Genomic DNA, 14503 nt, shown 5'->3' on the forward strand with positions numbered 1-14503 from the left:
AGTGAGTAAATTATATACATTGTAATTATGTATATAATTTTTTTTGAGGGGGGAAGTGTTACGTTTCACGTATGTTTTGTTTGTTCTGTTTTGCGTGCTCTTTTTCTTCCGCTGTGTGTCATGTGCTGGTTCTAGGTGTGCAACCATTGGTCCAAGGAGCTGTCAATCACCATCGACACGCCAATCAAAACCGGGTCCGCTCCGTATAAAAGCCGTGCGCTTGCGCTGTTCTTGAGGAGCGCTTGGCTTGCAGCCAGACTCCTCACTTGTGTCGGCCAGCCTGTTCATCTGTGTTTTGCTTATGTTTTGCTTACAATTTGCTGTATTCTAGTTTTCTCTTTATCAAGAGACCACTTTATTAGATATGCTTGTGCAGCTCAGTATTATCTAGTGAGAAATTGAACGATCTTTGTGAGAATTGGATTATATGAGAATTGTGTTTTGCTAATGGCTAACAGTGTGTACTTTACGAGAACTCTAGTAAGGTGAGCAGTTTATGATATTTATTTGTTAGTTCGTTTAAGGAGGCGTTGCCACATGTGTAATTTTGTTTGAGGTTATGAAGTTTAGTTAAGCTTCGTGCTGAAGATTACGGTTTTGTTTCTGCATTTTTCTTTTGTTAGTCAGTTTAGTGGGTTGGGGCTTAGTTAGATCGTTTTGTTATATTTATTTCTTTGTTTTGGCAACACTCCTATTTTCTTTAATTCGATTATTTAACGTTACATTTATAATGCATTCTCTCATTGTCTGACATTCACTGAACATTAAATTCTTAATTTGTTTCACTTAACAAGTGGTCTTTGTATTCTCTGCCATCCAGCATCAGTAGACTCACTGAATGTTACGTTTCATCCTCTTTAATATCTTAACAACTTAAACACGTAACATAGTATTTTAAAAAGCACAGACTGACCCGTATCTCCTCTCTGCGTCTCAAGTCCACCGACGTACATAGTGAGCTAACTGGACATAGTGAGCTAACAGCCAGAAAGCCGTCCATACGGAGATAAGCAGTCAGCTGGTAAGCGCAAAAAAATAATGGAGTCATACCGCTTGTAGCGTTAATTTTGAAAAAAAATGAAATACAGCCATACGAACATAATTCGTGATCTCCAGAAATGTATATAGGGCTACGTTTTCAGAATGAGCCTATGTTGTCATTATTGGACGTCAAAATAACGTTGTCCTTAGATGCTGACTAGACACTGAATTTTGGTCAACTAACGTCACAACCTAAATCCATCCTAATATTAACATCTTATGATGTTGTGTGCCTGCTGTGCATGTTACTGAATTTTATTAGACAAACTAATAACATCCTTCCATTGTAAATAAAAAATTTACAATGCTTATTTTGCTAGTGCATATTGGTATTCTTTAGGTGAACAATTAACCCGTGCACATTAATCCACTGAAAAACAAAATGTTTATCTTGGTAAACTTCCAATCAAAGTCTGACCTGTTGCTTCTGCATTTGGAATTGTGGATTTGGAATTCTGCATTTGAAGCTGCGGTTTGACAGCTTCAGCCACAACATTCTTTTTATATTCTGTAATATAACATTTAAAGAATAAGCAGAATGGTTTTACAGAAAAAATAGAAACAAATATTATTACAAACCCTTCACTCACAAATAAAATTAAATTATAATTACACATAAAAAATGTTTAATTATGTATAAATAATTTATGTTTACTTTATGGAATCTTTTACATTAAGAAATAAGCCATAATATTCTTAACCACGGCCCTCTTACCATCGGTTTGCAATGAAGGAATGATGTGCAAAAAGAAAGCCTCATCCCCTAATCAATACTCTGTTTCAGTTAGAATTACATCAACATACTGAAATAAAAAAGTCTCAGCAATTTCTGGCTTTTAGTGGACTTTAAAATATTTGGCCCTCATCAATAGAATACAAACAAAAATAAAATAAAATGCATTTAACACCTTTTACATGACACTGTTTCTTTTCAGTAGGTTAAAGACATCTGTGGCCTACTGGTTAGAGAATTAGACTTATGGGTTTGAGTCCCGACATCGGCAGGGATTGTAGTTATATGGAGTGAATAACCAATATTTTCTTCCAACCTCAAAACCATAGCTGAGGTATTTCCTTTGAACAAGGCACCACAACCCCAACTGCTCCCCGGGAGGCCCACTGCTCTGGGCGTGTGTTAAGTTGCTTTGGATAAAAGCATCTTATAGTTGAATTTAAAGTCTAATTGTAAGTAAAATAAAAACTCTTTTGAAATTAAAAAAGGAGGGAAAATTTACCACATCACTGTTACTGTTGCAATATTTAGGAGCCATGTTCCACTCACTAACGCACTAAATTTGAGACACACAGGACAATGTTTGCATACTTACTGTACATGACCAACCATTTGTGGTGTGCAACAAGGTGTGCCCTGAAGAGAAACGTAAAAGTAATGCAAAAAAGTATACAAGTAATGATGACTATAGAAAGCAATCCCGAAGATGATCCCGGACATTTTAGGAGATTTTGGAGATTTCCCTTGTGTATGCATTTTTTGATTTTTTTAGTCGCAAAAAGAGTACATGTCTAGGAAAAAGACGGCAAATTTAATATGTTCAGGGTTCAGCTGTAATGTGAAAGCAACACTGACCAAAGACATCAAAACCAGGACATCACATCAATAACTGTCAACATTATTCTCCTTCTTTTCTTATTTTACTGTCAGGTGCATTGATCTATTATGAGATTAATGTATCTATCAATAAAAAAGGAAGGGATTTTTTTTGGGGGAGGGGGGGGGTTATATTAAAATATTTAAACAAATTGATAGTGGGATAAAATGGTAAAATATATGAGATGCCTGGAAAAATGGGAGGGTTGACTAGTATGGAAGTGAAAAAAAAATGTGACTATAAAGACAAAATGATCAAGAAGAAGCTTGAGAAGACTTCTTTTTTTGTCATATTTGTGTGTTCTTGTCCATAGAAATTCTTGAAGCAGATATTTACTTGTGTGCAACTGTGGAATTTATGTTTGTACTACACATTTAAGGTCTTCATGAGTTCATAACTGATAAAAATACCATCATACGTACGTACATGCAAGGAAAAAAATTAATAAATAACAGTGTGAATTCTAAGTGAACCAGAACCAGATTTTTAACTGAACTACAGTTGTTAACACACTCTAAAATGCTTCAACCCATGCCATGCTATTGCCACTAGAGTAGTGTTCAAATCAACACAAGGTCATTGAAAATATGTGCTTCAGTCTACATTTTTGTGAAACTACAAATATGCACTGCAATATACATTTGACTGCAGTTTCCAGACATTCTAGACAACATCATTTGCACGTTTTCAGCCTAATGATATTTGAAAGAACATATTATCGACACATAAAGTATTATTTTTGTGCAGTTATTTGCACAACACTAAATAAATACCACAAAACAACTTAACAGTGTCATTGACTTGATATGCAACAACTTTTCTGGTGTGGTCAGTTTTCTGGGTGGTTCACTTTCTACGGTGTTTTACTTTTGATGCAGAGAAATAAAAGTAATGTAAAGTCATGGTAAAATATATGGTTGCAGTGCACTTTTTTACGTTTGCTTGTGAAAGTGATATCGTTTGGGTTTAGGGAACGGTTTTGGACAGTGGTTCACTATGTGATCTGTACAACAAGCGCTGCCATCTCGTGAATGTGTACAGGAAGGACTTGTATCAGAAATGTACAGCAAAATACATACCTTAAGGTATTTCACATTTACAAATAAATAGCTCTCTACTGGATTTATCATCTGAAACATGCAACAAAACATAACTTGAGTGATGTATTTTACATTTTGTAAACATTTGGCATGTATTTCCAAATAGCCTGGCTCAAATGGAAACTTTTTTTACTTTTTTAAGAGAGAAAAAAGTAACTTTTCTTCCATATAGTCTTCCGTTTGCAAAAAATCAACGATTACATCCTTATTTTGAGCAAACACAGCCAACAAGACTGCATTCTTTATCAGATCAGCTGTGCATTAATGAGCATGATGCCCATTCCAAAGCCTTTTTTCTTTTTTTGGCACTTTTTCTCTTATGTTTTCTTTTGAAAACAATATTGGTTGGGTTTATAGAAGAGTTTAGGTCAGTGGTTCACTAATGCCGAGTTCAGGCTGCACAATTTTCAAAGTAGTCGTGTCAGAGATGTTTTCACACTACATGACTATAGGCGGCAGAGGGTTTCAAACCACATGACTTTAAAATAAGAAGAATCGCCTTCAACTTTGTTCAAACTACGTCTCACAACCAAACACACGCGAGAAGTGACATGGAAACAACACGAGGTCACGTAGTATTTGTTTTGTTATTAACTACATATTGAGAAAGAAGCATTTAGTGGGGTAGAAATGTACTTATTTTGCTCACCTGGCTTTGAAGGGAATTAGCAATTTCTCCTTAACTTTTTTTTTCTGTTTTGACCCGGTTGTAGTATTGCTCAGATGACATGTCAAATTTACTCTAGTTTTTCTGTGAATCAAACAAAAAGTGCTTAGGGGTAGCTTAAATAATGTGTCAGTGCTCTTTGGGTAAGGGATTCATCAGAATAAAGTCAGTCCAAGGTACTTGAAATATGTGGAAAGAATTTTAAAGTCTTCAATATTTTTTTCTAAAGGGACTAAGCCGAAAAGAAAATGAATTGATGAATATTTTTTCCAGATTTTTGAAGTGCCTTAGACTGATTTTTGCTGTTTATATAGACAGCACCTTCTGGTGAATTTATCATCTGGAACATGCAACAAAACATACCTGGAGAGAAGCATTTTATATTTTGTAAAAAAAAATAAAAATAAAAAAGTAGACTGAGGCATGTATTTCCAAAAGGGTTAAGGTTAGTGGTTTTCTAAGTGATCTGTACAACAAGCTTCACAATCTCATGAACGTGTACAGAAAGGACATCTATCTGAAATTCACAGCAAAACATATACCCTTCATATGCAAAACATATTTCACATTTACAAATATATAGGCATCATCCTCTAGTGGATTCACCATTCTAAATGTGCAACAAAGCATACCTGGAGTGAAGTATTTTACATTTCTTAAAAAAAATAGTAAGCTGAGGCATGTATTTTCAATCAGTCTGGTTCAGGTAAACCAATGTACTTTTTTTAAAGAGTAGCAAAAAAGTTACTTTTCTAAGTTTCAAAGAACCTACACTTCCATGTAGTCTTCCATCTGCAAAGATTCACTGCACACATTCTTATATTGAGCAAACACAGCCAACAAGACTGTTCTTTATCAGATCAGCTGTTCATTATTGAGCATGAAGCCCATTCCAAAGCCTGGCATTTTTTCTTATGTTTGCTTTTTAAAACAATATTGGTTGGGTTCAGGGAAGGGTTTAGGTCAGTGGTTCTTTAAATGATCTGTACAACAAGCTTCACCATCTTGTGAACATGTACAGGAAGGACATGTATCTGAAATTTACAGCAAAACATATACCCTAAATAATGTATTACACATTTACAAATACATAGACAGCGCCTTTTAATGGATTTATCATCCGAAATGTGCAACAAATCATACCTGGAGTGTAGTAAAAAAAAAAATAGTAGTCTGAGGCATGTACTGTATTTCCAATGAGTCTCCTTTAAATGGAAACCAATGTACTTTTTAAAAAGAGCAGCAAAAAAGTAACCTTTATAAGTTTCAAACAACCCACACTTCCGTGTAGTCTTCCATCAGGACATACTCCCTGTTCATTCTTATTTTGAGCAAACACAGCCAACAAGACTGCGTTCTTTATCAGATCGGCATTGCATTAATGAGCACGAAGCTCATTCCAAAGCCTGGCAGACAGTTCCCAATGAGTGTATGCACTCTTGTTAAGAGGCCAACAGACATTGATCATGCATGGTCGCCCTCCAAGTGGCGAGTTGGTTCAAACACACCCAGTTCTTAACCTCCACTGCAGTTTGTCAAATAAAGCAGCAGCAGTGCTCTGTTTGCCCTTGACTCTGTCTCTTGTCAAGAGTGCACTCTCCTTGTCTGGATGACACCTCTCACAGAAATAGCAGCCAGCGAGCTGGTGCTCAGGACCCCATCACTTGAGCTAAATCATTAGCCCTCTTAGTCACAGCGTCGCCAACTCGGCCTCTGACAAGTTGGAAGCGCCTCCGTCTGGTTTTCATTCTGCTACTTCGTGCTCGTACTTGCAATGCCAATTAGAGGTAACTTACGCTAAGATAAATTGTAAGTAAACAAGGTAAGCCATGGTGTTTTGTGTTGTTGGGCGAAACAGACAGCCGTGGTCTTCCTGTCATAACACTCACAAAAGTAGTAACAAGCAGCAGCACTAGACACCTGCTGATGGCTCCAGCGAGCCTCCGGGTCCCAGGGATCAAGCAGCTCCGTGGAGGCAATCAGTCTTCCCTGACAGGCCCTCGCTGCACCCCGAGAGCAATATGACAGCTCTTATTTTACCACAGAGGGACCTGCCGACACACCGCCTCACCCTGTACTAGCAAACCCTCTGCGCCCGCAGCTTCCCAAAGCAACCCCTACCTCGGCAAGCCACGGCCTTATAAATGAATGAACAAAGCTTCGTATTTATAAACACACAGACACATTCGCGCACACACAACCCAAGTTGTTTCTCGTCGCTCCCAGCTGAGTGCGGCAACAAAAAGAGATCCATCCTGATTTCACCTAGATACGCCTCTAAGATGTAGACTATCATTTATTCAACAGACTCCCTTTGTAAGCGATGCATATTTTAAGTGTAAAACACACCCAGACACACGCGCATACGTTCACTGGGGACAACTCCAGTCATGAGTGACGCTATAGCAGTGCAGAAACATAAATATGTTGATATGGGGGAAACTTTCTTAGGGTTTGTTTTAAAGAGGAGAAGTAATTCATCTTATTCCCCATGTTTTGGATGTGCAACCTTTACAGCATAATACTGATGAGGAAGAGAGAATAAACCAGCAATCTGGGAGCTCAATTGACTTTGGATTGCATGTTTCCAGTGGTGGAAAGAGTACAGAAAAATCATACTCAAGTAAAAGTAGTGCAAGTAGAGTAAAAGTATCTGCTGTAAAAATACTAAAAATACTACTTCTAAAAATACTCATGAGTTGGCCCACACGGAATCTGAAAGCACAGAAATCTGTAGATTTCCAATTTTTGAGCCCATCATTCAATCTATTTATTTACTTCAAGTCAATCCCAAAATTATTCACACCCCTGGCAAATTCTGACTTAAAGGGCCCTATTATACACCTGGCATTATAAGGTGCAATACATGTTTGGCACAATTTATTGCTATTTTCAGACCAGCGGAATCCTTATTTTCCCATTTTTCACCACGTTGTTTAAAGAGCAAATCCATTTGTGCCACTTTGTGGAGAGTGCATTAGATGTGTGCATTAAATACATGCTTAAAACATGCAGGATGTACAACAATACACAAATGTCTTTACATATAAAAAAAAAAATAAAGGATTGGAATGTTACTAAAGCAATTATTTTCTACAAAATTAAATATGTAGACTAATGGATGTCTTCAGTGGAGTGAGTTTCCACCATTTTCTTACTTCACAAAAGTAAAGTAAAGGGTAAAAGTAAAGTAAAGAGAAAGTAAAGAGGCTGAACGGAAGCAGCTTGTTCCTTATCCTCGTGCTGCAGATGGTCTTTTTAACTGTTTTCTCGCTAGTGAAGCATTCAGTTTTTCCACTTACAAAGTCCGCCATGTAAATAGAAAATGTACCATGGTGTGATGCAACTGACTCTTAAAGGAAATGTGAGATGAGACTCTGGTTTAATGCACGTTATGCTCAAAACACACCCATAACTTATTAAGAGAATAAGCACAGCCCTGTTAGAACAGCATACAGCCTGTTAAAATAGCATATGTGGATTCGGACACCGCCTTAATGCTTTTGCGCCATGCGCTTTAGACTTTGCTCCTAGATCATTAAGATAGAGCCTAAAGTTACTTTTAACCCCATGTATTTTATTTTATTTTATTTATTTATCTATTTTTCTCTGGATCGGAAACGACACAGACTTTATCTAAAGGATAATAAAACAATGTACAAATGGCATCATTGTGGAAAAAAAAATTCTGTAAGTAAATATATATTTATAAGTCAGTATATGCCAGCGTGAGATGGTGGCCCAGTGGTCAGCACTGTCACCTCAGAGTAAGAAGGTCACTGGTTCCCCTCTTGTTCAAGTTGGTTCCTCCGGGTGCTGCTGTTTCCCCCACAGTCCAGAGGCATGCACTACAGGTGAATTGAATAAACTAAATTGGCCATAGGGTATGAGTGTATGTGAATTTGAGAGAGTATGGGTGTTTCCTAGTTAAATTGGCGGTTCATTCCGTTGTGGCCACCTTTTATAATCAAGGCACTAAGCCGAAGGAAAATGAATGAGTGCATGTGTATGCCAGCGGTATAAATAATTTTGGGCTTGACTGTATGTAAATGGGGCGACGCGGTGACGCAGTGGGTAGCACGATCGCCTCACAGCAAGAAGGTTGCTGGTTTGAGCCTCGGCTGGGTCAGTTGGCGTTTCTGTGTGGAGTTTGCAGGTTTCCTCCGAGTGCTCCGGTTTCCCCCACAAGTCCAAAGACATGCGCTACAGGTGAATTGGGTATGCTAAAATTGACCGTAGTGTATGTGTGTGAACGAGTGTGTATGGATGTTTCCCAGAGTTGGGTTGCAGCTGGAAGGGCATCCGCTGCGTAAAACATGTGCTGGATAAGTTGGTGGTTCATTCGGCTGTGGCGACCCCAGATTAATAAAGGGACTAAGACAAAAAGAAAATGAATGTATGTAAATGTATGTATGTATGTATGTATGTATGTATGTATGTATATATATATTTATATATATATATATATATATATAATATATATATATATATATATATATATATATATATATATACTGTGCAAATTATGTGCAAAAATATAATAAATAAATAAATAAATAAATAAATAAATAAATAAATAAATAAATTTAAAAATGTCTGCAGATTCTGTCTGGCTGTGAAAAGTTGATGCATTTATGTGGAGACGAAATCTGTGTAACCTAAGGACAAAAATCTAGCTGTGACGATATGTTAACACAAATTATACCCTTTGAACCCTGATTAAATCTGTGATTGTCCAGCAGTTGGCACCGCAAACCAAGCTCATAAAACACTGATAAATGCAATTTGAGAATGTTTTAAAACGTAACATTCTGAAGTGCATTTAGTTATTGTTTAGGGCCATTTGGCAATTTCAGTGATCATATAGTAGACATCCTTCGTTTTCTTCTTGGACAATTTTAATGCTTTCACACTGTATATGTGTGCCAAGTTTTATTGGATGGGAATCACATGATTTATTATTTTACAAGGACAAAAAAAGTACTGATACAGCACTAAAAATGTACTCAAGTTCAACATTCAACTTATTAAACTACAATTCTTGAGAAAAACGACTCAATTACTGTAATTTTTGTATTTGTAATTCATTACTTTACACCACTTTCTGTTTTTTTGACTTTTGTAGTGACGCGGGTGGTGGCGGTCAACATAATGACATGATTAGCTAGCACTCTTGGTGCTTGGGTGTTTCACCCATCAGGTCTGGAGGGAACTGATTACCCACTAAACCCATTGATCTCCAATTCCCTTCCCAAACTCCCAGCGGGACGTGGAGATCTCCGAGCAAATAGCGAGCCTTTCAACTTCTCGAGGGGTGGGGGGCTTAGTCAAATCTGATCACAGCTCCGCCGCTGTTACCATTTCAAACAGCTCATTTTTCCACACGCTAATGGAACTTTTGGGGTGTTTGGGAGATAAATAAGTCAATCCTATTACCTCATTTAATATCAAATGCCACCTAATTATGGCTGTGTATGTTTTCAAACACTGCATAATTTATTGTTATGCTTGGACCCAACCTCCCCCCCCCCCTTATCTGCAGATGCATATCGGCTGCCAATTTCTTTTCCCCTCTTATAATGAAATACTTGCCTCTACATTAGGTGACAGAGCCGTGGAATAGATAAGCAATGCATGTATTTTCACTTTCATAGCATTCCACTCACCTTAAGGGGATTTGCATCAATGGTTTAAAAGCTTTCAAGGCTTTTTTTTTTTTACAGACAAATGCCATTCTGGAGGATGCTAACAAGGGAAATGCTTGTGCTTAACACTCACTCTTAACTTGCATGATTTGACAAGTTACTGTTATCAACATGAACTAAAAAAGTGTTTATTTACATTGATTTACTTAGCAGATTTCAATTTTGTGGTAGAATACAACTGAATAATAATTTTATATGCTCCCACTTTATAATAAGTGGCCTTAACTAATATGTACTTACACTGAAATTAATAATTTGTTACCTTGTACTTATTGTAAAAAATTACTTATTCTTGATTAATTACCTCACATTTACAATTACACTGTTGACTATCCCTTACATCTTAACCCACCCTTAAACCTATTCATATCACAAAACCTGATCCTAACCCTACCTGTATCCCACCTCAAGGGCACCAGAAGTGTTCTGCAATACATTATGAACACATGAAGTATATTGTATTTATATTTTGATGTAAGTTCATAGTAGTTACGGCCATTTGATATAAAGTGGGGCCTTTAATATTATAATTTACCTAGTAAGTGATTACTAATAGCTGCATTCAACCAACTGCTGAATACAGAGAAGTTATTGTAGTAAAATAAAATGTTAAGGTTTTTATTAATAAATGTCAACTGAACAAATAAGGCACATAATAAATTCAACATTTAAAACTAAGACTAAAATCAACAATTACTTTTCAAATGAATTGAATATGATACATGAACAAATAAATAAGTATATAATGAAAAGAACATACAGCCACATTAATACATATTTTAATTTAAAATAAAAATAGAAGATGAGAAACTATAAATTAATTCAAGTAATTATTAAACGCATACAATTTACTCTATGACACAAAAGTAGCTAATAAAAATATTATTTCATGTGATATATATTATTTCATATTATTTCATGATTTCACATAAACTATTATTAATATTAAAAAATCATTTTTAAACAAACATTTAATTATGTTCATGTTTATTCATTATACAATAATATTAGTATAATACTACTTCTACTACTACTACTACTACTACTACTACTACTAATAATAATAATAAGAATAATAATAATAATGGCGGTTCATTCAGCTGTGGTGACCCCTGATAAATGGACTAAGCCAAAGGAAAATGAATGAATGTATAATAATAATAATAATAATAATAATAATAATAATAATAATAATAATTATTATTATTATTATTATTATTATTATTATTATTATTATTATTATTATTATTACTAGTAGTAGTATTACTAGTAGTAGTATTAGTAGTAGTAGTAGTAGTAGTAGTAGTAGTAGTAGTAGTAGTAGTATAAAGTTAAATAATTTGTAGAAATTTATTGGAGGAAATGTTTAAAACCCATTTATACATAATAATAAATGTAAATAGTCACATTTTATTTGGCAAAGATGAATATTTATGACTACTGTTACATTATATATATATATTTTTTATTAAAATGTTTGTACAAATTTGTACTTATTTAATTCAATCTATCTCCCTTTTTCTCTGTTATAGACAACAACAGGGAACAGTTAGGTTTGCAGTATTACAGTAATTTGTTATTATTTATTAATACTTGTTTCTATTTAAATCACAATTATTTTCTTAAATTAAAAACAAAAAAGTATCACAAATGCTCAAATGAATCACTAAGAACCCAAAAGACAGTAAAAGAACTAGTAAGGCTGACCATAACACTAGTAAAGCGACCATGGCAGAGAGCTAAATTAACACATCTCCTCAAATTGATCTTGAATTAACAAGGTTGGTGGCATGGCTGGTTGTGCTGTAGAGTAAAGGTGTGAAAGCCCCGGGGTAGAGGCCAGTAATGAGTGAATATGACCACTGCTTAATCACATTCCTCCAGGGTCACAATGCCAGCTCTGAGACCTTCATTAATGCCATAGATACGCAGAAACCACTGAACTCAGATCAGTCTAATTGGACCAGTGAGAAAATACGAGCGGTGCACAGATCTGACACTTATTCATTAGAAACACATTCATGTTCGCTTTATTTGGCATAGGGTTGCCCTTAAACACAGTGCAGATAGAAACCGATTCCGGATTATTACATTCAGTATATAACAGCTGCCTGCTGGGAATTAATTAGCAGTTATTAGGCAATTTCTTAATCGTATGGCCACAGCCAATAGGGAAATATTACACTAATGTTAGTTAGCCACTAGCCACTATGTTTTCTCATCGGTCAAAGTCTCCGAGGTCCATCGTTTATCAAAACACACCAAGAAGAGCAAGTGCTGTTAAATACGATCAAATTGTTGCAAATGATCCAGAATGTGCATTCAAAAATGGCTTTTGCTGCTTGTTCAAGCAAAAAAAGAACCAAAGGAGAAAAGCATCATCCAGCAACAAGTCCAAATGCCAGGGTCTGTCAAGGTATGGGGTTGTATCAGTGCCCTTAGTGCCAAGTGAATATTAAAATTTTCTGCTCTGAACACAATGTAGCTGTTTTTGTTACCTGTACCTCTAATGCTAGTTCTCCCAGAACACCGTTCCCACATGCCTGTCAGAGTGTGCCTCAATCTCCGCCCTGGCTGCGTCAGATAAACAGCACAGTGACAGACATGAAGATAGCAGATCTCACGTAACATTTGTGAGAAATACTACAGTAAGAACTTTTCAATGGTTATTTGATGTATTTGTTGTGGAGTTAATTTAAGCCTTTCTGCGACAATGGGTTAAACACAATGTCGTTACAAAGTTCACACACACACACAGCCCGCACGTTTGTCCTTGCACTGTTTTCGCACAGCAAATGTGACAGGATACACGTTAATATCTACTGCTGTATGGATATCCATTATGTTAATGTACAAAATAAACCTGATTTAACATCCACAAACCAGGATTGAAGCGTCTTCTTTCATAATTGTACTGACATGCGTCTGTGGTAATAAAGTAAAGACGGTAAAATTGCTGTAATTCATTACAAACATGCACTGTTTTAAAAACATTTTAAACTTGTGAAACTCATTCTTGATCACATTTGATGAAGATTGATGATCACAGAGCGCTGAACAGATCTTTTAATCTCAGTTGCTTTGCGCACGTCCTGTCTTGTTGATATGATTATACGTGTTACTACAGTGGCATTTAAATACGCGGCTGTCAATCAATTCAATGGGCGGGGAAACCACACTCTTACGCCACATTGTGGTCGGCCTTAAAATAGGACAGATTTGGATCCTATTTTAACGTCAGGAAATTTAAAAAAAGAGACTTAATGTCTTTATATTACCCCAATATGACTGTGGACACACTATACCTACTCATAGTTCTGTCCAAACAGCTTCCAAAAGATAAATTTTATCATAGGCGCCCTTTAATGCTAAAAATAATATAGAGGTTTTGGAGCACAATACCTTCTTTTCCAGAGACACCTATGCTTATTTCAACAAGACAATGCAAAACCACCTTCTGCACACATTACATTAAGCCCTGGCTGCGGATGAAGAGGATACAGGTACTTGACTTGCCTGCCTGCAGTCCCGACCTGTTTCCAATAGAGAATGTGTTGTACATTTTGAGACGCAAAATGTGACAACGAAGACCCCATCCTTTTGCCCATCTTAAGACTTGTTTGCAGGATGTATAGACCAAAAAAACCTGAAACACTTCATCACTTGGTGTCTTCAGTCCCTAAATGTCTTTTCAGTGTTTTAAAAAAGGAATGACAACATTACAAAAGGGTAAATGCTTTACTGTTCCAACCTTTTTGGAAATGTGATGCAAGAACCAAAATTGAAATGTTTTTTAATTTAGATTTTTTTAAAAATAAATAAATAACAATCATAAGGAATTAAATTTAGAAATATTTTCTTTCTTTTTAAATTTTTCCTTTTCCATACTGTCCCAACTTTTTCTGATTTGGGATTGTATGAGTTTTTAAAACTCAAAAATATTTGAAATGTAAAATATATAATCAAGAATGTCCAAATATGATAACACCTTTTCAACTATGTTTATTTTTGCATAAAATGTAAGAAATGTGAATGAAAACTTTATTTTAAACACAATACATTACTAACACACTACCACACACACACAAACACACTTATACATTTATATAATACACACTTATATATTTATATAATCATTTTAAAGACTTTTCATATTGTTGGTCAGTGTGTCAAAGGTCAGTTGTTCTAACCAGAGATGAAGAACTGCATTATGGAATATCTGAGCTAATCATTCCATTACACAGATGTAGCGTGAACAAGTCTCCCTCATACGGGCTGTGTTCCCTCAGGAAAGCATTACAGTTTTTCGCTATCGAGTCTCCCAAATGTCAAAGCAATACTAATCTGGATATGCTCAATGAAAGTGCACCACAAACTTCC

At 35.8% G+C, this 14503-nt stretch overlaps 1 protein-coding gene across 1 annotated transcript in view; it reads right to left on the reverse strand.

The window, feature by feature from the left end:
* kiaa0825 (KIAA0825 ortholog) overlaps nucleotides 1-14503 on the reverse strand; it is a 342528-nt gene that overhangs the window by 27407 nt on the left and 300618 nt on the right. The window lies entirely within an intron of this gene.

The sequence above is a fragment of the Danio aesculapii genome, chromosome 5, assembly GCF_903798145.1.
Source record: "Danio aesculapii chromosome 5, fDanAes4.1, whole genome shotgun sequence".
Classification (NCBI taxonomy): domain Eukaryota; kingdom Metazoa; phylum Chordata; class Actinopteri; order Cypriniformes; family Danionidae; genus Danio; species Danio aesculapii.